At 46.4% G+C, this 26312-nt stretch overlaps 1 protein-coding gene across 8 annotated transcripts in view; it reads right to left on the bottom strand.

Annotated features, from left to right (window-relative positions):
- The window catches only part of UBR5 (ubiquitin protein ligase E3 component n-recognin 5), a 1080924-nt gene that overhangs the window by 276246 nt on the left and 778366 nt on the right, over positions 1–26312 (bottom strand). The window lies entirely within an intron of this gene.

The raw sequence follows: 26312 nt of genomic DNA, 5'->3' as shown, positions 1-26312 counted from the left end.
TCCTTCTCCCCCCTCTGTCTTCCACAAGTGCTTTCAGAGTCCTTCCCCCCCCCCGCCCTTCCCATGGCCTTTCAGCGTCCTTCTCCACCCCTTTGTATTCCCCCATGTGCTTTCAGAGTCCTTCTCCCTCCTCTGTCTTCAAGTGCTTTCAGAGTCCTTCCCCCCCCCTCCTGTCTTCACCATGGCCTTTCAGCATCCTTCTCCCCCCCCTCCTTCTCTACCGCCCCGGGTGCAGCACAGCCAGCCAGGTCCCCTTACTTTTGTGGCACTTCCCCGACCGACCGACAACAGCCCGGGTCAGACAAACCTCCCTGCCCTTAACCGCGAATCTAAATTACCTTCTTACAGCAGCTGTAAGAAGGTAATTTAGATTCGCGGCTACAGGGCAGGGAGGATTGTCGGACCCGGGCTGTTATCGGTCGGTCGGGGAAGTGCCACAAAAGTAAGGGGACCTGGCCGGCTGTGCTGCAACCGGGGCGGGGCAGACCGCCCCCCTCCCTTGGTAGCCACTCGAACTGCGAGGCTACTTTCCTTCTCCTTACCTGCCCTGCCTGCAGCACAGAGCCGAACGGAAGTCTTCCCGACGTCAGCGCTGACGTCGGGAAGACTTCCGTTCGGCTCTGTGCTGCAAGCAGAGAAGGTAGGGAGAAGAAGAGCCGCGCGACTGAGTACATCCAGCCCCGCAGGAGCCCCGCGACTCTCGGAGGCGTCCCCATGGGATCCCCGCGACCCTAGGGGGCGTCCCCACGGGATCCCCGCGACCCTAGGGGCGTCCCCACGGGATCCCCGTGACCCGAAGGGGGAACCCGCGGGATTCCCGTCGTCCCCGTTCCCGTGCAGCTCTCTAGTTAAGAGGTGATAGGCTCCAGAGTAATCTGAGGAAATTGTTTTTTTACAGAAAGGGTGGTAGATGCGTGGAACAGTCTCCCGGAAGAGGTGGTGGAAACAGAGATTGTGTCTGAATTCAAGAGGGCCAGGGATAGGCACATGGAATCTCTCAGAGAGAGAAAGAGATAATGGTTACTGCGGATAGGCAGACTAGATGGGCCATTTGGCCTTTATCTGCCGTCATGTTTTAAGCACCAACTGCATGGGTCGGTGATAGAAATTGGCCTTTGGCACCTGCAGCAGTTTCTGAAGCCTGTTAACGGCCTGGACATGGACGAAAAGACCACATCAGCCAAGTTAAACTCAAAGGTTGAGAGAAAAAATGAAGCCCTCAATGGCAAAAAGCCATGAGGAAGAAGATCCATGATGGCCATGACTGACTGCTGCTGAGAAGACGCTGCTAATCTTCTTTTCTCTTAGAGAGAATTTCCTACAATCAAGCCGAAATGTCGGTAGTGCCTCCTGATGCCCAGCAGCACCTCCAATCGGCTCTTTTTCGGTGCCTGCAGTGGGAACCTGTGTTGTCAGGAATTTGCCCGCTGGATACACTGGCGGGGAGTGATGCCGTGGTTGGTCTCCCTGGGCTTGATGCCACCTTGAGTCCCGACATCAGAGTATCGTCCTCGCAGCCTCAGAGAGCAAGCTCTTCGCGTGAGCTCAACATGTCTGAGGAGGTGGTATTTGAGCCATGGGAGGCCAGTGAGGGCTTGTTGGAGGATCCCAAGGGGATTTTGGTTTCCCTGGAGAGACTGCCTGAGGAAGGAACTACAGTGGAGATGGACCGAGGCAGACAAGAGGTATGCCTGGGAGCTGAGAAACTCTCTTTGCTTTGTGGGATCTTGTAGTAAATTTGGGAAACTCAATTGAATCGCAAGTAAATGAACTTGGGGGGAGAGACTGAATAAACAGGCAAAAGAACTTCCCACTTTAAAACAAGATACTTCAACAACTAAAACTGATTTATTAAAAGTTTCTACGGAGGTGACTTCAGTAAAAAAAAATTCAGGAAGCATTGATAACAGATAATATTCTCCTAAGGAAAAAATTTAAAGTTTTGGAAAATCAAAGTAGAGTTAATAATTTGCGCATATTAAATTTCCCAAAGATACCTATGTTACTCCAATAGAAATGTTAAAGAGGTACTTTAAAGAAATTCTAAATGTACCAGAGCAATTTATACCTCTTTGTTCGAGTTTATTATTTGCCACAGAAAATACACCAGCAACAACTTAGAAATGAAAATCAACAAGAGACCACCAATTTATTGGAGACATCTGATGCTTCTCTCGCTTCTCCAGCTACACTTTTGTTGACGGTAGCTCTTTTACCGGATAAAGAATGGATTTTAAGGATGTTCTTTAAGAATAGAACTTTTGGGATATAAAATCCAGATGTTTCCTGATGTCTCAAGGGAGACCCAAAAAAGGAGACAACAGTTTTTGATTTTGATAGGAGGTGTTTTCCACTTAAGGCTTCCTTGCAAGCATGTGATTAGATATCAGTCCCTAAGGTATGTTTTCTTAGAACCCTCACAGTTATCCAGTTTTATGTCTCTTAAACGCCTTGGGAGAGAAGTGAAATAATATAACATCATATCTGAATGAGTAAGATTCCCACTCAACAGTTAGATTGCAATTCTTGACAGGTTTATTAACCTTTGTTTTTCTTTATCATCACTCTGAATTAATCTTGGATATCCAAATTAAGGACTTGAGATAGATTAAGCATATTTTTGTTTCCTTTGTTAAATCATTGTTCGATATTATTTAATAATACCGGCTCAATCTACCTTTCTGTACAAGTGTTTAATGCTTGATATGTATTTGTGAAAATTATAAATAAATAATAATAATTTTAAAAAAAGCCACAGAGGAAAAGACAGAAAAGAAAAAAAAGACTTCTCTTTTTTTTTTTTTTTTTTAACTAATGAAGAAAAAATACTGGAAAGAAAAAATGCGTGAGCTTGAAGGCAAATGGCAAAAAACTGAACAACGTTCAGAGACACGACTTAGCTCCGTGGAAAACTAAGAACTGAGGAGGCACGAGCCTACATGGGGCAGGAAGGCACCCACACATGCGCAGTGCAGGCAGTTCGCAAACTTTTTAAAGTTCTTAAAGTGGCGATGCACTTTTAAACCTGTCAATACTGGGGCTCCGAGGATGATGTCACCCACATGTGAGGATATGCTGCCTGCTTGTCCTGGGATAATTCAACTTTCTACTTGGCTTATAGATTTTCCATAAATTTCAAAAGCACAGGGGAATTGAGCAATTTAGAGTCTGGTGCACAGTAGAAAATACTTTGTAGCATACTCGCTGGTGTACTGGAAGCCAGTGTAGTTGCTTCAACACCGGAGTGATGTGCGCAATCTGTGGTATACTAGCAATTAATTTTACCGCAGAGTTCATCAATTGCCTTACATTTCATCTTTGTCAAACCTAGGTAGAGCATATTGCAATAATCTAGTCTAGTCAATATCAATGCTTGAACCAAAGAACAAAAGTCATATGGTTCAAGCATTGATCTTAATCGATTTAATAATAATAATTTTATTTCTTATATACCGCCAAAGCCATAGTAGTTCGAGGCGGTTTACAACGAAGAAGGGCTGGACAATCAGCGAAAATGGTACAATGTTACAATCAGAGAAAATTAGGTGGCAGAGAAAAAAATGGTACAACAGAGAGAAAAAATGGTACAAACAGAAAGAAAGAAGGGTATAATTATGGCAATGAAATGGTACAGGGAAGAAGGTCAAGACAATCTGCGTAAAGAACATAGAGAGATAGAAGGGCCAGGGTGAGCATAGGGTCTTAGGGTATGAATCGGGTGAAAAGATTAGTTTTTAGTAGCTTCCTGAAGTTTAAGTAGGATGAAGTGCGTGAGATGATGTGGGCCAGCCAGTTATTGTGATGACCTGCTTGGAAGGCAAGAGTTCTATTTAGATATCTTTTGCAACGGCAGGTCCTTAGGGTAGGGTAGCTAAACAGGTGGGTTCTACGTGTGAGTTTGGATGGGCAGTCTAGGATAAAATGGGGTACTAAGTAAAGGGGGGCCGAGCCAAGAATGGATTTGTAGCAGAAACAGGCAAACTTGAATAGCACTCTTGCTTCTAGGGGTAGCCAGTGAAGTTTGTGGTAGTAGGGAGTTATGTGTTCCCATTTTTTTAGTCCGAAGATCAGTCGGATTGCCGTGTTTTGAATAATTCGCAATCTTTGTGTAGTTTTTTTGAAAGATCCCAGGTAGATGATGTTGCAGTAGTCGACTAGACTTAAGATGGAGGATTGCACAAGTAGGCGGAATGAGGGGGCGTCAAAGTATTTTCTGATGGATCTTAGCTTCCATAAGGTGGCGAAGCCTTTTTTGACCAGAAGGTCGGTGTGAGTTTCGAAGGTAAGGTTGCGGTCGAGAGTCACTCCGAGTATTTTTAAGGAGTTTGTTAAGGGAAAGACTTGGCCATTCAGGGAGATTGAGGTATCTTTGATTTTGTCGTTTGGGCTTGCTGGTTTTATCTGAGTTGCGTCTCAGTTTGAAGACGGACATCCATAGTTCGATTTGCGTTAGGATTGAAGCTAGGAGGTTGTTTATCTCGGGGGTTATGTTGGAGATGGGGAAGACTAAGGTGATGTCATCAGCATAGATGTAGAATTTGATCTTCAAGTTTAGCAGTAGATTCCCTAGGGCGACCAGGTAGATATTGAACAGCATGGGGGACAGGGGGAGCCCTGTGGGACTCCGCAGGTGTTGGCCCAGATGGCGGAATGGGAGTTGTTGCTGTAGACTTGGTAGGAGCGTTGACCTAGGAAACCATGGAACCATTTTAACACGTTGCCTGAGAGGCCGATAGACTCCAAACAATTCAGAAGAATGGCATGATCAACCAAGTCAAAGGCGCTACTAAGATCTAATTGTAGGACTAGAGCACTTGAGCCTTGGCTGAACAGGTTGTGAAGGTAATCTACCAGAGAAGCGATGATGGTTTCAGTGTTGTGTCCAGGGCAAAAACCTGACTGGTTGTCGTTTAGGATGTTGAATTTGTCCAAGTAGGTTGTTAAATCTTGGTTGACCAGACCTTCCATCAACTTTGTAAAGAAGGGTATGTTCGCAATGGGTCTGTAATTGGATATGAGGGAGATGGGATCTTTGGGATTTTTGACGATAGGCGTAATCAGAATCTGGCCTAGGTCCACAGGGAATGAGCCTAATTGTAGTTGGGAGGAGAGCCAAGTATATAATTTGATTTTGAAATAGATTGGGGCAGCTTGCATTACATTTGGTGGACAGCTATCTAGTTTGCAGTGGGATTTGGTGTATTTTGAGTAGAATTTGCAGATTTGTTGCCAGGTGGGGGTGGTGAAGTTGTTCCAGTAAAAATCAGCCCTGATTTCGTCGTCATGGGACTGAATGTCCAGATAGTTCAGATGGTTGTTGGAGGAAATAGGTAGGGTGGCTCTGAGATTGCAGATTTTGTTGTTGAAGAACGAGGCCAGGTCATTGGCCGGTGGGGGTGTGTCTGAGGAAGGACGGGTAAGGGATTGAGTATCGTAGAGGTGGTTGACTATTTTGAATAGGTTTTTGATATCGGGGTTAGGGGATCTGATTTTTTGGGCGTAGAAGTTAGTGCGTTTGGTGGTTATCAGATGTTTGTAGTCTTTTAGTTTTGTTCTCCAGTTGGATCTGTCTTTGTTGTCATTGGATTTAAGCCAAAGTCTTTCCAATTTTCGAAGTTCCCGTTTTACTGCTCCAAGTTCGGCATCAAACCAGCCATCCAGAGTTTTGTTTCTCATTTTCTTTGTTTTCAAGGGGGTCATTGCATTTAGGATCTGTGTGCTATCGTTTGTCCAATCATCTACAGTAAAGGAGTCAGGGTCAGGGTTGGAAGTAATGTCATAGAGGGACCAGAATTCCACTGGGTTGATAAAGCCTCTTGAGGATATCACCTTTTTAGGCCTTTTTGCTGTCTTAGGATAGGGTTGTTGGCGTCTTGTTTGCCAGTTGTTCCCAAAGAATCTTGGGATGATATTGTTCTTTGGAGGAAAAGGTTACTAGATCTAGATGATGATCTTTGTGGTGGGTTTTTACCGGAGTCGGAGTGAAAAAGTCTAGAGAGGAGATGAGGGATAGTAGGTCTTTTGTGTCATTCTGTTCAATCTGATCTAGGTGGATGTTGAGATCCCCGATCAGAAGATTGTAGGGACCTGTAATTGAATTGGTGAGGAGGAATTCTGAGAAGTTGTCTTTAGCAGTGGGCCATTTCTTGGGGGAATGTAGAATAGGGTGAGAATTAGGATATCTTCTAGTTGATCAGATTGGAGTTTGCAAGAGAGAATTTCGAGGTCTGAGGAGGTTTTCGAGGCTAGGATAGTGGTCTTGAAAGGATCTCTTACTATGATGGCTAATCCTCCTCCTCTTCCCCAGGATCTGGGTAGTGATGTGATTTTAAATCCGGGTGGGAGACATTCACAAATTAAGATATCGGTGTCAGAGGTCAACCATGTTTCAGTTAAGAGGACAAAGTTGGGTTTAGTCTCTGATAGCCAATCTTTAACCAGCTCGGTTTTGTTCCTGATAGATCGGATGTTTAAGTAGAAACCTTGTACTTTTTTATGCGGAGTGGTGTTAATAGGGGAGGGGAGGGAGATTTTCTTTAACAATTGGTGTTTTATGCTGCGAGGTTTCTTTGTTTTGTTTGAGGGGGGGGGATGACTGGGATTTGGAACGGGCCATGATCAGAGTAGTTAAGAAAGAATCGTTGGGTTGGCCTAAAGGGGGTCTAGGTTTAAGATGTGAGGTATTGTGAGGATTGGAATCTGTGAGGCGTGAAGGGCCTCAGTTAACCAGTATTTGCTATAGTTCCAGTAGAACATGAGGAATGGGGTTAAGTGATTGTGAAGGGAAGCCATCCTGCAATGATGGAGATTTTCAGAGAGTAGGAAGGTTAGACTTGGATACAGTAGGTAATAGAATGACCATGTAAAGAGTAACCATGCAATGAATTAACCATGCAATGAATAACCATGCGAGTACTAATCAGGTTGCCCGAAGGGTTTGTTCAGCTTGTATCGGCTGGAGTAGTAACTGTAAAAGTTAAAAGTTACTCTGCTGGTACCGGATGAGTCGGTTGTGGTGCGATTCGCCGGTATCGGTGGGAGTAGGCAAAAGGCAGGAGCAGGTGAACAGCTCAACTGCCGCAGTTCAGGAGTGTTCCCGGCTGTTACTGGGAGGGCAGAGCTCACTCACACGCCAAGCCCCGGAGGAAGAGAGGTAGCCTGGGAGCCCTGGAGGTGTCAGTTGCGGTGCGAGCAGGCAAAAGGCAGGAGCAGGCGAACGGCTCAACTGCCGCAGTTCAGGAGGGTTCCAGGCTGCTTCTGGGGGATTTAGGATGTGCAACTGTATGTACCCTCCCTGAACAACTCTGAGGATTTGTTTTCCCATTGAAAGTGATGAATCCAAACAAATGCCCAAAACTGTCATTTCTCTCATCATTGCCAATTGCATCACTGCAAACTCTACTGGAAATTTCTCAATTCAACCGGAAACCTCTCTACTCACAATTAATTCTTCTACGCTTGAAAAGCAAATCTTTCTAGATGAGACTCACTTTTCAGGAATCCAATCAGGACACAAAGGTTAGCAGAAAGAACCACCTTAGATTCAAAAGCTTATGTTTTAAAAATGTTAACTGAAAAGGTTATTAGTTCTATCCTACAAATATATTTGGAAAACCAAATATGAAATTTTGTGAAATTGAAAATCAGATATCATTTGACAAATCGCCAGGTCCGGACGGCATTCACCCAAGGGTACTCAAGGAACTAAGGAACGAAATAGCTGAGCCACTTCGACAAATATGCAACCTATCCTTAAAAACTGGAGAGATTCCGGAGGACTGGAAAATAGCAAATGTCACGCCCATCTTCAAGAAAGGCTAAAGGGGAGACCCAGGAAACTACAGGCCGGTGAGCTTGACCTCGGTCCCGAAAAAGATGATGGAAGCGCTGATTAAAGACAGCATCTGGGAACACATCGAAAACAATGGGCAGCTAAAGTCGAGCCAGCATGGTTTCTGCAAGGGCAGGTCATGCCTCACGAACTTATTATACTTCTTTGAAGGGGTAAACAGCCAGGTGGATAAAGGGGAATCCATAGACATCATTTACCTTGACTTCCAAAAAGCCTTCGACAAGGTGCCACACGAAAGACTGCTAAGGAAGCTATAGAACCACGGGGTGCAAGGGGAGGTCCACCGATGGATCAAAAACTGGCTGACGGACAGGAAACAGAGGGTTGGAGTAAAGGGCCATTACTCAGACTGGCAATGGGTCACGAGCGGAGTTCCACAGGGGTCGGTGCTGGGACCGCTCCTGTTCAATATATTCATTAACAACCTGAAGGCGGGAACAAAATGTGAGGTCATTAAATTTGCGGATGACACCAAACTATACAGCAGGGTCAAAAACATGGAGGACTGCGAAGATCTCCAAAAAGATCTGACAACGCTGGAAGAGTGGGCCAAAAAGTGGCAAATGAGCTTCAATATAGGGAAATGCAAGGTCATGCATGTAGGGAAAAAGAACCCGATGTTCACTTACAAAATGGGGGGGGGGGGGATCACCACTAGGGGTGAGCAACCTTGAAAGAGACCTGGGAGTGATTGTAGACACAACATTGAAGGCGTCGGCGCAGTGCGCCACAGCCTCAAGGAAAGCAAACAAAATGTTGGGTATCATTAAGAAGAGTATCACGACCAGGACGAAGGAAGTCATCCTGCCATTGTATTGTGCAATGGTGCGCCCGCACCTGGAGTACTGTGTCCAGTACTGGTCGCCGTACCTCAAGAAGGACATGGCGGTACTTGAGAGAGTCCAGAGAAGAGCAACTAGGCTAATAAAGGGTATGGAGGACCTCTCATATACTGAAAGACTGAAAAAGCTGGGGCTTTTCTCCCTGGAAAAGCGGAGACTTAGAGGAGACATGATAGAAACCTTCAAGATCATGAAGGGCATAGAAAAAGTAGACAGGGACAGATTTTTCAAATTATGGGGAACTACAAGTACAAGGGGGCACTCAGAGAAATTGAAAGGGGAAAGGTTTAGAACAAACGCCAGAAAGTTCTTTTTCACCCAGAGGGTGGTGGATACATGGAACGCGCTACCGGAGGATGTGATAAGCAGGAGTACGCTACAGGGCTTCAAAGAAGGTTTGATAGGTATCTGGAGGACAAAGGGATTGAGGGGTACAGATAGGAGTAGAGGTAGGTTATAGGGATAGGAGTAGAGGTAAGTTATAAAATTAGTCAGGACCACTGTTCAGGCAATAAGCCTGATGGGCTGCCGCGGGAGCGGACCGCTGGGCAAGATGGACCTCTGGTCTGCCTCAGCGGAGGTAACTTCTTATGTTCTTATTTTAGTACATTTACTAACAGAATGCAAGAAAGGTTATGGTTTTGTGGAGATAGCACTCGCATATAGATCAGGGGAGGTCCTGGAGAGGGAGCATAAGTACTACTGAGGGCTGAGAAGCCAGAGAAAAGTCCCAGCAAGGCAGAGAAAGCAGGGGCAGAGCGAGGCAGGCGAGGTGAGCGGCAAACAGCTTCGTGGTAGTGGCGAGAGTAACTCCGCCCACCCCCACCGCATCAGCAGCAGGCGCCGGGCCCCTCCATAAAAGGAGGTGAGCCGACGGTTCCACACTGCTGGGAGAGTCGGGAGAGGGCTGAGAAGCCAGAGAAAAGTCCCAGCAAGGCAAAGAAAGCAGGGACAGAGCGAGGCAGGCGAGGCGAGCGGCAAACAGCTTCGGGGTATCGGCGAGAGTAACTCCGCCCACCCCCACCGCATCAGCAGCAGGCGCCGGGCCCCTCCATAAAAGGAGGCGGGCCAACGGCGCGCAGCCGTTCGGCACTCGCCTTAGCGAGAGCGCCTTTGCGAAGGGCCTTGAGAAGGGCCTTATACAAGACATAATATACACTCTACATTCCCATACTCTATCATACTCTATCAGACACACTCTCTCCTTTAAATTTCTTCTTACACCCATACACTTTCTTACTCACTCTCAATCAGAGTCAGTTAATCTTCCCTTCCCTTGAACCCCTCAGACTCTCTAATCTTTAAATCCTTACAAACCCTCTAATATCTCTATCCTTCTCTCTACAGAAATAAATCTCTCGGAAATGGCAGGGAGGACACGGAGCACCAAGGCTACTATCAAGATCAACACCCCAGCGTCCGGAGGGACCCAGGGGATGGCCAAGGTCTGTACTCAGAAAGAAGAGAGTGACACGGATCAGAGGGCAGAGGTCTCTGTGCAGACCGAGACTATCCCCCTCCCCCTCCCAGTGTTCGCTACAGTCTCTACACAGACAGAGGAGCTGGGACAGGGAAACATAGACGAGGACATCTTGCAGGAACTGCTGAACCTCAGGGAGGAGGTTAAGCGACTGAGGAGTATCAGGGATGACGAGGCCTTCATCGATGATGCCATCCTGGAACTGTCACACATCACGGAGCGAACCCACGACAGGTCCATCCTTGACACACCCAAACCTCCAGCCCTAAAATCAATGATTGGAGTACAAGAGATGATTAGAGATGCCGGCCCCTGGCAACTGGTAACCTCCTCTACGGGCAAGCAAAGAAAATCCACCTCATTCTCACTCTCTTCCTCTTCTTTTTCCCTCCAACAGGATAACTCTTCAACAACCCCACAACTCACTCTCAGAAACAGATTTCAGATTTTACAAGATGGAAACACCGAGGAAATAACGGAAGGGGCTCAGGAGAATACCCAGCACAAAACCTCACATCCAGGGCTCACGGATCATCCCCCCGGAAGGAACGAAGAGTGGTGGTCATTGGAGACTCCATGCTAAGGGGCACCGAGGGACCAATCTGCAGGCCCAATTTGCAGTCTCCCCGGAGCCAGGATCCGGGATGTCACCACCAGCCTAGACAAGCTTATAAAGCCCACTGATCATTTTCCAATGTTTCTCATCCATGTAGGCACAAACGACACTGCCAGGAGTACCACGGAGACCATTCCCAACGACTTTGGAGCACTGGGTAAGAAGCTGAAGCAGATAGGAGCACAAGTAGTGTTCTCATCGATCCTCCCAGTAAGAAACAAAGGCAGAGCTAGAGAAGAGCTAATCCAACGGACTAACGACTGGCTCCGCAAATGGTGCAAAGAAATGAACTTTGGATTCCTAGACCACGGTGAGACACTCCAGGGACTACAGGGACCAGACGGACTCCACCTAACCAGGAGAGGTAAGAATGTATTCGGATATCGCCTGGCCCACCTACTCCGCAGGGCTTTAAACTAGGTATGTTGGGGGAGGGTACATACTTATATCCCAGAGCAGTAAGAAACCACCCTGAGGAAGCGAGTCACACCCACACTTCTAAGTCAAAGGTAAGTACCCACGCTATCCACGATAATTTAAAGGGAATTAGCAATAAAAATTTAGGAATCACTCTAACCCAAAAGGGAATCTCTTCACAGATATGGAGGGCTATGTACGTCAATGCACACAGCTTGGGCAATAAAATTCTAGAATTAGAGACTGAGATAATAAACGCTGACCTAGACGTGGTAGCAATATCAGAAACCTGGTTCACGGACTCGCATGGGTGGGATATGGTTATACCAGGCTACAACCTACTACGTCGTGACAGAGAGGGCAAGTTAGGGGGAGGGGTAGCACTATACACTAAGGATAACATCAAAACTACCAGAATTACAGATATTAGATACACTGGGGAATCCCTCTGGGTGAATCTGGCCAGAGGAAATGAAAAATGCCTATACCTTGGGGTATTATACAGACCTCCAAGAAAACAGGAAGACAAAGACATAGAACTAATCGAAGACATAGAGAACATCACTCTACGGGGAGACACAGTGCTGTTAGGAGACTTCAATATGCCCGATGCAGATTGGAACACACTCTCCGCGACTACGTGTGGCAGCAAAATAATTTTGATCTCCATAAAGGGTGCACGACTCAAGCAAATGGTACTGGAGCCCACTAGGGACCAGACGATACTAGACTTGGTACTCACCAACGGAGACAGCGTCACGGATGTCTCAGTTGGAGATACACTGGCCTCCAGTGACTATAATATGGTATGGCTTAACCTCAAGAAAGGTTTCTCAAGGTCAAACACAGCAACGAGGGTTCTCAACTTTAGAGGCACAGACTTCGACCGCATGGGAAGTTTTGTCCATCAGGAGTTACAAAAACAAGCACAACCTAACAATGTGGAGGATATGTGGTTGACTCTGAAGTCCACCCTACATGAAGCAACAAACCGCCACATAAGAACAGTAAGTAAGCGCAGGAGGAACAAAAGACCCCAATGGTTCAGTGCAGAAATTTCGGACCTCGTTAAAAAGAAAAAAGAAGCATTTATCACCTACAAACATTTAGGAAAACAAGAGGCGGAAAAAGACTATCTGGACAGGTCAAAAGCTGTCAAAATAGCAGTCAGGGAGGCCAAACTCAGAATGGAAGAAGATCTAGCACGGAACATTAAGAAAGGGGATAAATCCTTCTTCAGCTATATTAGTCACAGGAAAAGGAACAAAGATGGGATAGAACGCCTGAAGAAATTGGACGGTAATCTTGTAGAATCAGATTCTGCCAAGGCAGAATTACTAAACGAATACTTCTGCTCAGTCTTCACCCGTGAAGCGCCGGGAGCTGGTCTACAGATTCAGATGGGAGATAGCCATAAGGACCCGTTTCATGACTTCGAGTTTACGCCCAGTAGCGTCTATTACGAACTATCAAGACTCAAAGTAAACAAAGCCATGGGACCGGACAACCTACATCCCAGAGTGCTCAGGGAATTGAGAGAAGTCCTGGCAGAACCACTATCTGTTCTTTTCAATCTTTCCCTACGCACAGGAAGAGTCCCCTTGGACTGGAAAACCGCCAACGTTATCCCACTCCACAAAAAGGACAGAGACGGCAAACTACAGACCGGTGAGTCTCACGTCTATAGTATGCAAGCTCATGGAAACACTGATCAAACAAAATATTGACACAATCCTAGACGAGGAAAACCTACGTGATCCCCACCAGCACGGATTCACCCAGGGCAGATCCTGCCAATCTAACCTAATCAGCTTTTTTGACTGGGTTACTAGACAACTTGATGCCGGAGAGTCACTGGATGTAGTATATTTAGACTTCAGTAAAGCTTTTGATAGCGTCCCACACCGAAGGTTATTGAACAAGCTGAAGTCGATAGGATTAGGGGACACTCTAACTACATGGGTTGAGGATTGGCTGAGTGGTAGACTTCAGAGGGTGGTGGTAAATGGTACCCCATCCAAAACGTCAGGCGTGATCAGTGGAGTGCCGCAGGAGTCGGTCTTGGGCCCGATTCTATTCAACTTATTCATAAGAGATATGACCCAAGGACTTAGAGGAAGGGTATCACTGTTCACCGACGACGCCAAACTTTGCAACATAGTAGGTAAAAACACCTTGCCTGATAATATGACGCACGATCTACTGCTGCTAGAACGGTGGTCAGCAACATGGCAGCTAGGCTTCAATGCTAAAAAGTGCAAGGTAATGCACCTGGGAAAGAGAAACCCGCACAGAACTTACATACTAAATGGTGAGACCTTGGCCAAGACCACGACGGAACGTGATCTAGGGGTGATCATTAGTAATGACATGAAGGTTGCTAATCAAGTGGAGAAGGCTTCCTCCAAGGCAAGGCAAGTGATGGGTTGTATCCGTAGAGGTTTTGTCAGCAGGAGACCTGAAGTAGTGATGCCGCTGTACAGGTCCATGGTGAGGCCTCATCTGGAATACTGTGTTCAATTCTGGAGACCACACTACCGGAAAGATGTGCTGAGAATCGAGTCGGTTCAACGTATGGCCACTAAGATGGTCTTGGGGCTCAGGGATCTCACGTATGAAGAAAGACTGAATAAACTACGGCTGTACTCACTTGAGGAACGAAGAGAGAGGGGAGACATGATTGAAACATTTAAGTATATCACGGGCCGTATCGAGTCGGAAGAAGATATCTTCTACCTCAAGGGATCCTCGACCACCAGGGGGCATCCGTTAAAAATCAGGGGAGGGAAGTTCCATAGCGACTACAGAAAATACTTCTTCACTGAAAGAGTAGTGGATCATTGGAACAAACTCCCACTGCAGGTGATTGAGGCCAAGAGCATGTCAGATTTTAAGAGACAATGGGATGTTCACATGGGATCTCTAAGGGAGTAAAAACAGAGGGGCGGGAATTTGGAATGGGCAGACTTGGTGGGCTATAGCCCTTTTCTGCCGTCTTTTCTATGTTTCTATGTTACTTTGCCAGGAAATTTATATGATGTCTCTACAATTTACTAAGTATCACATGCTCTCTTTTCTCCACACATTTTGGAAGCTTTCATATAGACTGAAACTAAGACCATACTGATAGATCTGTCCACTAAGGGTATTTATTGAATAATGAATTTTCCAAATTGTATTTAAAAATTTCTAGACTGTACAATCTACTATTCCAAGTGGTTAACAAAAGAACACATACAATATAATACATAATGCAAAGATACCACAAATGTTAAAACAGAGAAGTCTCACCATCTTACTGCATGAATTGTTTATTGAAAGTTTCTATAGAAACATAGAATATGACGGCATAAAAGGGCCTTCGGCCCAACAAGTCTGCCCACTCAAATAACCCTCCCCCCTAAGTTCTTCTTTGAAGTGAACCCACATGTTGATCCCATTTGTTCTTAAAGTCAGTCACGTTATTGGCCTCAACTACCTGAAGTGGAAGATCATTCCAACAGTCAACTACCCTTTCGGTGAAGAAGTACTTCCTAGTGTCACCATGAAATCTCCCGCCCCTGATTTTTAGCGGATGCCCTCTTGTCGCCATAGGTTCTATAAGGAAAAAGATGTCTTCTTCCACCTCAATACAGCCAGTAACATATTTGAACGTCTCTATCATGTCACCCTTCTCTCTGCGTTCCTTGAGAGAGTATAGCTGCAACTTACCTAACCGTTCTTTATATGGGACATCCTTGAGTCCTGAGACCATCTTGGTGGCCAACCGTTGAACCGATTCTATTCTCAGCACATCCTTCTGATAATGTGGCCTCAAAAATTAAACACAGTATTCCAGATGTCTCACCATCGATCTGTACAGCGGCATTACCACTTCGGGCTTACGGCTGACAAAACTTCACCGGATGCAACCCAGCATTTGTCTAGCCTTGGATGAGGCTTTCTCCACTTAATTGGCTGTCTTCATATCTTCACTAATGATTACTCCCAGGTCCTGTTCTGCGACAGTTCTAGCTAAGGTCTCACAATTCAGAGTGTAGGTCCTGCATGGGTTTCTGCTACCAAGGTGCATAACTTTACACTTCTTGGCATTAAAATTGCTATTGGGATCCCTTTTTCATTCATGATCATGAAGCTTACAATTTTTGCTAGTGGGGCTTGAGTCTTTTATATATCTTTATACTGATTTTATAATAGTCTTATTAAGTTAATGATACTTTTCATATTATAATATTTCTGAAATGAATAAAGTTTTTGTAAATTGTTTATAAATCTATTTCTGACATTTATACTTTTTTGCTTTTTCATATTTAATATTATATTATTTTGACGTTATTGAATGTGAGGGGCTTATTTTTGATTTGATTAAAATTCAGCTGCCAAATAGTAGACCAGTGCTCCAGTAAAAGTATGTCTTGTGTCATAGTGTCAGGTACGGTACCTCCGCCCACTATGTTGCATAATTTAGCATCAGCGGCAAATAATGCAATTTTACCTCAAAGTCCCTGAGACAGATCTCGTATGAAGATATTAAATAGGATTGGGTAGTCAATTACATTATATGAATACATTAACTAAAATGATTGGGTTAGCCAGCTCACTTAAGTGAGTTAGTGTAGTAACATCTAATGCTTGATTGCACTAACAGTTTGCAGTATTAGCATGAAGTTGCATATGACTGGTATTTTCTGTTAGGGAGCATAATAAGGTGGGGCTTGGGCGGGAAGGGCACTGCCAGCACCCTGCAGTTAACGCATTGCACATACCACATGCTGACAAATGAGATATTAATGTGGAGGCACTAAATGCCTGTGCACCAACTGCAACAAGATTAGTACATGGTAATGGACATTTTAATGCTGCACCTGCAACTAGCAAGCGGGGAACGGCTCCCAGTCGTAGCTACATTAGTTTTGCACTTATCAAGCAATAATATCTTGTGTTATAGTGCATTAAGGGAAAATTAAGTCTCACCAGTTAATTTGCTTTTCTTTAGATCCCCCCCCCCAGACAAGCACAGATGGTTTATCCACTCTGATTAGCAGTTGGAGACTGAGAATCACAGACTTATTCCAGGACAAGCAGGCAGCATATTCTCAACAGTGGGTGATGTCACCGACGTAGCCCCGCAACGGACAGCCTCGCAAGCAGACTTGCTTGAAGATTTTTGTAAGAGCTTACGAGTGCTGCACTGCGCATGTGCGAGTGCCTTCCCACCCAAGTGAGGGCGGGTGTCTCCTGTGCGGTACCTCAGTTCAAAGTTTTCCACGGAGCCGAGAAGTCCTCTTCACTTCAGCTCTGCAGCCTTCGTTGCCTTCTCTCACCACGGCTTTCTTATTTTTGTTAGTCGCTGTGCTCGCGTTTTCTTATTGTCTCTTTTTCGTTTTTTTTTTTTTTTTAAACTTTTATTTTTTGACTTTCTTCCGGCCAGCGGCCTTTTGGCCTAGGACTGGCCGCATGCCTCGTTCGTTACGCGGCCTTTATTTTTTCTATGTCCCAGCCTCTTACCGGGTTCAAAAAGTATAGCCAGGGCGGCTAGGCCATTTCAATAACCAACCTTCATAGTAGGTATATTGCTTGCCTGGGGTCCTGAACATTGCCCCGATGCCTGTTCGCGCTGTGCTACCCTTCAACCTCAAGCCCTTCGCAGACGACGTGCCAAGCTTCTTCAACTATTTGGCACTATGGAACAATCTGCTGAGAGGGTCTCAACCTCGGCTTCGGGGATGGCCTCGACTTCCAAGACCTCGACCTCTACGCCCGCATCTGCCTCCACCAAGGCCTCGACCTCAACACCTCCGGTCTTGAAGGCCTTGCCCGCAGTTCCTCAGAAGTCTTCCTCGGTGGGTAAGTCTCCTGTCTCTCCTTTAGGTACTATTCCTAAGAAGCCTCCAGAGCCCCAGGCATCCCAGCCCGTATCTGCGGTCCTACCAGCCTCTTCCAGACCTCCAGCCAAGTGTGCCTCCAAGCATAGGGAATACTCATCCTTGAGGTCGCCTCATTGGAACGCACTGCTGCACCTTCGAGACCTGATCCCTTTGTCTCGGTGCCTAGGTTCGAAGACATTTTGAAAGCCATTCTGACCACTCATATTTCCTCGGTCATGGCTCAACTCCTCCCGTCCTCCACCCTGCTTCCTACGAGCCAGCCTGAGCAGCAGTCTGAGACCCCTGTGGAAGCACCTTGAGGCAAGCCTCGGAAGTCTCGCCATTTCTCATCCAGTGACTCTTCGCCTACTCCTTGGACACAATCTCCTCAACCTCGATCGAAGCATCTCGCTTCCAAGCTCAGTCAGGAGACTTTTCTACAGCAGAAACCCTCTCCTCCTCCAGATATTGAGTCTTCTATGCCTCGTTTATCAAAGACTACCGAGACTTCTAATAAATCTAAACATAAGTTTCGCAAGGCTATTACACCGGCTGCTTCTCCTCGCAGTCCATCGAGGTCAAAGACTCCTCCATCGAGACTGTCTCCGAGGGGGCCTTCTCCTCCTGCCTCGACCCACTCTGTTCCTCGAACCCCGGGAACTTCACCATCGAGGTTTTTCAAGCGCAAGCACTCTCTAACTCCTCCTGTTGCGGGTAGTGGAGCTTCTTCAATCACTATGCGACTGGATTCTGAACCTCCTTCTCAGCATTCCAGAGAGGCTTCTCCTTCCTATTCGGTAATTCCTAAGTCTCGCACTCTTTCTCCTGAAAGTGCCTCGACCTCGAAGTCTGCCTCTTTTGCCAAGTTTGTCTTTGACATGGGGAAAGCTCTTCAGCTGGATCTCCACTCTGATTCCAAGTACACTCCTGAATACTTGGCCGACATGGAGTTGCCTCATCCACCCAAGGAGACCTTGAGGCTTCCTATGACTCCAGTATTAAAGCAAACTTTCTTCAGGAATATGGAAACTCCTTATTCCATTACAGCCATTCCATCCAAGCTGGAATCCAGGTATCGCACAGTACCTTGCAAAGGCTTTGAGAAATCTCAATTGTCCCACCAGTCCTTGGTTGTGGAATCTTCTTTAAAGAAAGCGCAACCATCTAAGCTCTACGCTGCGGTCCCTCCAGGCAGGGAGGGCCGTACCATGGACAAGTTTGGCCATAGGCTATATCAGAATTCCATGATGGCTAACAGAATTCTCAATTACAACTACGCTTTCACTGCTTATTTTAACTATTTCCTCAAATTTATGCCTAAGTTCTACCCGGCTCTTGAGGAACAAAGTCTTACGGAATTTAAAAAGATCATCAGAACTCTGTCTCAACTTCGACTCTTCATGCTACAAGCCACATACGATGCCTTTGAGCTTTCTTCTAGAGTTTCTGCCTTTGCAGTAGCCATGCGCCGTCTCGCCTGGCTCTGCATTGTTGATATGAATCCCAATTTGCAGGACCGTCTAGCGAACTTGCCTTGCCAGGGGAATGAACTCTTTGATGATGCTATTGAAACTGCTACAAAGCGTCTCTCTGAACATGAGCGTTCTTTTGCTTCCTTGATTCGGCAGAAGCCTAAGACTCCTCCTACTCGCCCATACAAGCAACCACCAAAAAATGACACCAGCTTTCTCCAGGCCTCCGTCTAGAAGGCCTCCACAGCAACAACGACAGCAGAAAACTCAGACTCGTGCTGCGGCTAAACCTGCTCAGTCTTTTTGACATTCCCAGTCTGAGCATGCCAACTTCCCTTCATCAGACTTCTCTTCTGCCCAAAGGAGGTCGTCTTCACCATTTTTATCACCAGTGGGAGATGATCACCTCAGATCTCTGGGTTCTCACCTTCCTTCGGGAGGGATACTCATTTCACTTTCTTCAGGTGCCTCCAGATCGCCCTCCAAGAGAGTGTCCTTCCAATTCGTCACAACTTCCCCTTCTTCTTCAGGAAGCTCAGGCTCTTCTTCGCCTTCGAGCTGTCGAGGAGGTTCCTCTGCACCAACGGGACATGGGCTTTTATTCTAGTTATTTTCTAGTTCCAAAGAAGACGGGGGATTTGCGACCCATTCTGGACCTCAGAGCCCTCAACAAATTTCTAGTCAAAGAGAAGTTTCAAATGCTTTCTTTGCCAACTTTATATTCCCTGATGACTCAGGGAGATTGGCTCTGCTCTCTGGATCTCAAAGAGCCTTACACTCATATCCTGATTCATCCAGCCTCTCGCAAATATCTACGATTCCGGGTAAGGAATCTTCATCTCCAATACAGAGTTCTTTCTTTCGGACTCACCTCATCCCCTAGAGTCTTCACGAAGTGTCTGGTGGTGGCAGTGTCTGCAGCCCTCCGTACCCAGGGTCTTCAAGTTTTTCCGTACCTGGACGACTGGCTCAAAGCCCCCTCTCAACAAGGGGTTATTGCAGCGACTCAACAGACTATTATGTTCCTCCAATGTCTGGGGTTCGAAGTCAACTTTCCAAAATCCCAGTTGACCCCATCTCAGTCTCTTCAGTTCACTGGGGCCACTCTGGACACTGTCCAACTCAGAGCGTTTCTACCTCCACCACGTCGGGATACCCTCATTCGCCTTGCCATCAAGTGTCTCATCTCACATCAATTTCAGTAAGACAAATGATGGTTCTGCTTGGTCACATGGCTTCTACAGTTCACGCGACACCTTTTGCCAGACTTCACCTTCTCATACCTCAGTGGACCCTGGCATCTCAGTGGCAACAAGCTACCGACCCACTTTCTCAACACATTACAGTTAACTCCTTTGTTGAAGCAGTCTCTCCACTGGTAGGTGCTCTCTTCCAATCTTTCCAGAGGTTTGCTGTTCCACACTCTCCCTCATCAGAAGGTTCTCACAACAGACTCGTCAACCTACGCATGGGAAGCCCATCTCAACGGGCTGCGTACCCAAGGTCATTGGTCTCCTGCGGACCGTCTTTGTCACATCAATCTGTTGGAACTCAGAGCGATTTTCAATGCTCTCAAAGCTTTTCAACACCTTCTTCACGACAAGGTAGTCCTTGTCTGGACGGACAACCAAGTCGCCATGTACTATGTCAACAAACAGGGAGGTACGGAATCTCACTCCCTTTGGCAAGAAGCTCTGAAGCTGTAGGATTGGGCAATCCATCACAACATCTTTCTCAGAGCTGTCTACATTCAAGGTCAGCACAACTGTCTGGCGGACAAATTGAGTCTTCTGCAACCACACGAATGGATACTCAATTCCTCGCCTCTACGTCGGGTGTTTGCTTGATGGGGGACTCCTCAAATAGATCTCTTTGCCTCTCCCCTCAACAACAAGCTGCCTCAATTCTGCTACCGAATATACTCTCCCCAGCGTCTCAAGGCAGATGCTTTCTTACTGGATTGGACAGGTCAGTTTCTCTACGCCTTCCCTTCATTCCCTCTGATTCTCAAGACTCTTGTCAAACTCAAGACAGAACATGCCACCATGATTCTGATAGCTCCTCGGTGGCCCAGACAACCATGCTACTCCCTTCTACTTCAACTCAGCACCAGGGAGCCTCTACTTCTACCAGTTTTTCCCTCTCTGCTTACTCAGAGTCAAGGGACCTTGCTACATCCCAACCTGCAGTCTCTACACTTAACAGCTTGGTACCTTTCAACCTAACAGACTCTCTACAGTTTTCTCAGTCTGTACAGGATATTTTGGTAGCTTCCAGAAAGCCGTCCACTAGGCAGTGTTACGGCCAGAAATGGACTAAATTTTCTGCTTGGTGTTCCACTCGCCATATGGAGCCAATGTCTACCTACTTGGCTTCTGTTTTGGATTATTTACTTCACTTAACACAATCTGGGCTCCAGTCTACATCTATCTGACTCCATCTCAGTGCAATTGCTGCTTTTCATCAGCCTCTTGATGGGAAACCTCTGTCTGCACACCCTGTGGTTTCCCGCTTTATGAAAGGATTTTTTAATGTTCATCCACCGCTCAAACCACCTATAGTGGTCTGGAATCTCAATGTTGTCCTGGCTCAAATGATGAAGCCTCCATATGAACCAATTGATAAGGCTCATCTCAAGTTCCTTACTTGGAAAGTAGTTTTCCTGATTGCCTTCACGTCTGCTCGAAGAGTCAGTGAGTTACAAGCTTTGGTTGTGGATCCACCTTTCACAGTTTTCCACCATGACAAGGTGGTCCTCCTTACTTATCCAAAATTCTTGCCTAAAGTTGTTTCAGAATTTCACATCAATCAATCTATTGTTCTTCCAGTATTTTTTCCAAAGCCTCATTCTCACCCTGGAGAAGTGGCGCTCCATACTTTGGACTGTAAACGTGCCTTGACTTTCTACTTGCAACGCACTCAACCTCATAGAACAGCCCCACAACTTTTCATCTCCTTCGATCCAAATAAGTTGGGGCATCCTGTCTCGAAGCGAACCATATCCAACTGGATGGCTGCTTGCATCTCTTTCTGCTATGCTCATGCTGGTCTCCCTCTGCAGGGTCGAGTCATGGGCCACAGAGTTAGAGCAATGGCAGTGTCGGTAGCTTTCCTCAGATCAACTCCTATTGAGGAAATCTGCAAGGCTGCCACTTGGTCCTCAGTTCCTACATTCACCTTTCATTACTGTCTGGATACTTTCTCCAGAAGGGATGGCCATTTTGGCCAGTCTGTTTTACAAAATCTTTTCTCATAACTTGCCAACTCTCCCTCCATCCCATTATGCTTAGCTTGGAGGTCACCCACTGTTGAGAATATGCTGCCTGCTTGTCCTGGGATAAAGCACAGTTACTTACCGTAACAGTTGTTATCCAGGGACAGCAGGTAGATATTCTCACAACCCACCCTCCTCCCCTGGTTGGCTCCTTAGCTATCTACCTGAACTGAGGTACCTCACAGGAGGCGCACGCCCTCACTCGGGCGGGAAGGAGCGCATGCATGCGCAGTGCAGCACTCGTAAGCTCTTACAAAGATCTTCAAGCAAGTCTGCTTGCGAGGCTATCCGCTGCGGGGCTCCGTCGGTGATGTCACCCACTGTTGAGAATATCTGCCTGCTGACCCTGAATAACAACTGTTACGGTAAGTAACTGTGCTTTCTTAGAACACCTTGATATCTTTGAGATTGATGCTCTTTGGGACTCCAGAATGTTACTACTATTTGGGTTTCTGCCAGGTATTTGTGATCTGGATTGGCCACTGTAGAAACAGGATACTGGGCTAGATGGACCATTGCTCTGACCCAGGATGACTATTCTTATATTCTTATGAAAACGGCACCTATAACTATTCTATGCAGTATCCAGAGAGTCGGTAATCAAATAGCAAAACAGAACATAACCACTAGACTATCATGTTCCCTCTCAGAGCTAAAGCCTTTGGCTATGAGAATGTAGCCCCTTGACCTAGTGCTGCCCGATTCAGGAAAATAAAATTAGATTCAGCCTATTGAATCGATTTTTCTATTCAATTCGATTTTCCTGTCCAATTGGGTGTTTATTTTATTTTATAGCCTCTTCAGCCCCTTTGCCCTCTCCTAACCACACTGGCGCTGTGGTGTAAATGAAATAAACAAAAAAAGACTTTTTCTCTCTCTGTTAAATCCTAGCTCACATTCGCGGTCTAACACCACCTTTGGCAGGATACACATTTCAAATCTGACATCACAAAATAGAAAATAAAATTATTTTTTCTACCTTTTGTTGTCTGGTCATTATGCAAATCATGTTGGTCCCAGGCTCTGGTCATCTTCTGATAACTCGCTTGCCAGGGTCTCCTGCCCATTTGTCGTTTTCTTCTTTCTCGGTGCTAACCATCTATCTTCCATCTCTGTCCTCCCCTTCCGTTTCCCTTCCCCGGAGATCTGGCATCTTTCCTTTTTTTCGTCTCCATCCCCAGATCCACCTTTTCTCAACTATCTTTTCATCCAGCATTTCTCCCTCCTTACCCACCACCCCAGGGTCCACCATCTCTCTCTTTCTCTTCCCAACTACCCTCCTATCCAGTATCTCTATGCCCCCTTCCACACCATCTCTTGTGTCCAACTTCTTTCCCTTTCTGTTCCTTCCCTTCCTAAATCCCACTGTCCACCATCTCTCTCCCTCTCCTCTGTTTTTAGACCCATTATTTCTTCCCCCAGTACGGAATATATATGATTCTTTGAAGCCCCTTCCCTCCCTCCCTCTATGTACTTCTACACCGGGGACTCCCTCTCCCGAAGGCCTGTTCCCCATGAAGGCCTACACCCCCCTGAAGGCCAGCACCACCATCCCTTAAGGCCTGTCTCCCCCCTTGAAAGACTGTACCCCTCCCCGAAGGCCTGCACACACACACACCCCGAAGGCCTGCGTGTTCCCCCCTGGCCTCATGCTCTTCCATTTTCCTAATTCCAGCAGCGGAGCAGCCTGCAGAGAGCATCGCTGGTGTTAGCGATCTTTGCAGACTGCCACTGGCCTCCGGAGCTGTCTTCCCTCTGCTGTGGTCCCGCCCCTTCTCTGACATCAGAGGTATGACTGCGGCAGAGGAAATAACAGCTCCGGAGGCCCATGGCAGCCTGCAAAGATTGCTAGCACCAGTGATCCTCTCTGCAGGCTGCTCCGCTGCTAGAATTAGGTAAATGGATGTGCATGAGGCCAGGGGGGAAGCTTGACACCGCAGCACTTCCTGAATAACCCTTCCCCCTCGCTCTCTAAAGCAGGAGCAGCAGCGGCCAGCCAGCAAGAGGCAGCACTGCTGCTCCTGCTTTAGGAGGTGAGGGGGGGAGGGTCAGTCACCAAATCGAGGCCAATTTTTTTTGTTTTTAAATTGATTCGAATCAATTCACCCAAAGTGAATCAGTGAATCGATTTGAATCGTGAATCGGGCAGCACTATCCTAAACTGCACTGCTGCCTTTTCTTATAAACTAACAAAACCAAAACCAATACCAGTAACAACAAATGCAACAGACACTGGAAAAACTTTTGACTCTGAAATATGGGAGGGCTCTGTACCGGTCTAGAGCAGGGTTACCAGACATCTGGATTTCCCTGGACATGTCCTCCTTTTGAGGACATGTCCAGGGGTCCGGACGGCTTTTCAAAATCTGGCACTTCCCCTGAAATTATGACGGGCAAGAGGCCTACGCATGCGCAGATGCCCTCCTGCCCGACCAGAGCAAGCAGAGGGGGTGGGGCTAGGGCGGGATTAGGGGCAGGACTGGGGTGTAACGGGGTAGATGGGCGGGCCTGTGGGCTGGTCTAGGGGTCCGGATTTTACGAATGTATAATCTGGCAACCCTACTCTAGAGGGACAAATTAAAGTAAATTAGCAAGTAAGATCTAATTTCCCCTTCCATAGTGCTCCTCCAGACTGGCACAGAGAGGAAGTAGCAAAGCAGTGACCATTAAGAGAGTATCCCCCTGTAGCCCTGTTTCCAACTCCCTGGCCCCAAAGACTGCATCCTGATGAGATGGTACATCCAACCAGAAATGTCACATAAAGGATTGCAAGGAGGACCTCATGGTGCTTTACAGATGTTCTCTGCTCAAGAAGCTGCATGCCCCCGTTAGAGTGAGTCTTAGGTTGAAGTGGAGCCAACTACCCTTTGAGAACATAGGTAGAAGCAACTACTTACTTAATCCATCTTGCAATCATAACTTTGACAATGCCTGAAGCACCTGTGCAAACTATGAAAATTCCAAGTTCTTCGCAAATAAATTGAAATGTTCTCTGAACGTCCAAGACCACCTTGTGGAAGAAGGCAGCTGCTGACTGCATGACCACCTTCTCTTTAAAAAAGAGATCAGAAAATGTTCTTTACATGAAAGTGCCTGCAACTCCAAATTCCACCTCATGGAAGAAATAGCCACCAAGAACAATGTCTTCGAGGAATGATCCTTCAACAAACACACTGACAAAGGCTCAAATGGTAAAGATACTAATAGCTCCAAAACTAGATTGAGATTCCAAGGAGAGGTAGAATGCTGAACTGGAGGATGAAGACAACACAGTTCCTAGAAAAAATGAACCATGTCTGGATGAGATGCCAAAGGCTTCCCCTTGACCAAGCCTCGGAAACAAGCCAGAGCCCCCACCTGTACCTTCAGGGAAGCCAAGGGCCAGACTCTTTTCCAGACAGTCATGTAAGAACTCTAGCAACTGGGAAGGTACCAAATGTCTCTCTGCTGCTTTTGCCACCCAGCCCAACTCTTGTAACATCTGAGCTACCTTGGCCGTGCTGCTCTCCTGAAAGTATTGCATCTGAAACTACTAGTCATCCAGGTATGAATGGACTAAAATTTTGTCCTATCTCAAAAATGTCACCACAACTACTATCACCTTGGAGAATGTGCACACCATCAAAGAAAACCCCCAAAAAGGAGTGAACAGAACTGATAATGCTGCCTCAAAACTACAAAAGCAAAAAAATCTCTGATGACTCTGTCAAAAAGGAATGTGTAAATAAGCCTCTGTCAGATCCAAGGTGATCAGAAACCCCTTGGGCCTTACCATCACAATGAATGAACGAAGAGTCTCCATGCATAAACTGGGAACTCAGAATGCATGATTCATCCCTTATAAATTCTGGCAGGAAGACTCTAGAAAGATCTGGCAGAGAATGGGAGAATCAAGACAAAACCATTCCAAACTACCTCAAGGACTCACTGATCCTCTGTAAACTGGGTCTACCTCTGGTAAAATTCTCTCATTTTCACATCTACTGGTACTAGAGACTGGGCACCGATACCTTCATTGGGAGCTATGACTGGGCTGCTGGGCAATGAAACGTGTGTCTTAACCCCCCCCCCCAACCCCATGGTGGTTGCCAGGAAAGGAATGTATTCCTTGAAAAAACCTACTACGCAGACCTGAATCACTCATGCCAGGCTGATACCTGCAGGAATCTGTAAAGTGGCCTCTAGCCAAGAAACCTCACCCTGAGCAATTTATTCTCCTAAGCTCTTAAACACTTTAATCTCCTCTTCGAACAACAGGGAACCCCAAAAAGGAAACTTGCTGAGCTTCGATTTAGAGGCTGCATCAATCAACAAACCAAACAGTCACAAAAGTGCTATAGCAGTGACACTGAGCACCACAGACTTGAAGGAAGCACGAAGATGATCATACAGGGCATCCTAAAGGAAAGAGGAACCCATATCAAGCTGAACCACCTCCTGGTTCACTAAGACCAAATCATCTACTGACTGATCAACACTTCATTCAGACAAG

Source organism: Geotrypetes seraphini, chromosome 2 (assembly GCF_902459505.1).
Source record: "Geotrypetes seraphini chromosome 2, aGeoSer1.1, whole genome shotgun sequence".
In the NCBI taxonomy this organism is placed as follows: Eukaryota; Metazoa; Chordata; class Amphibia; order Gymnophiona; family Dermophiidae; genus Geotrypetes; species Geotrypetes seraphini.
Note: the sequence above shows the minus strand (reverse complement) of the source record. Positions and strands in the feature narration are given on the sequence as shown.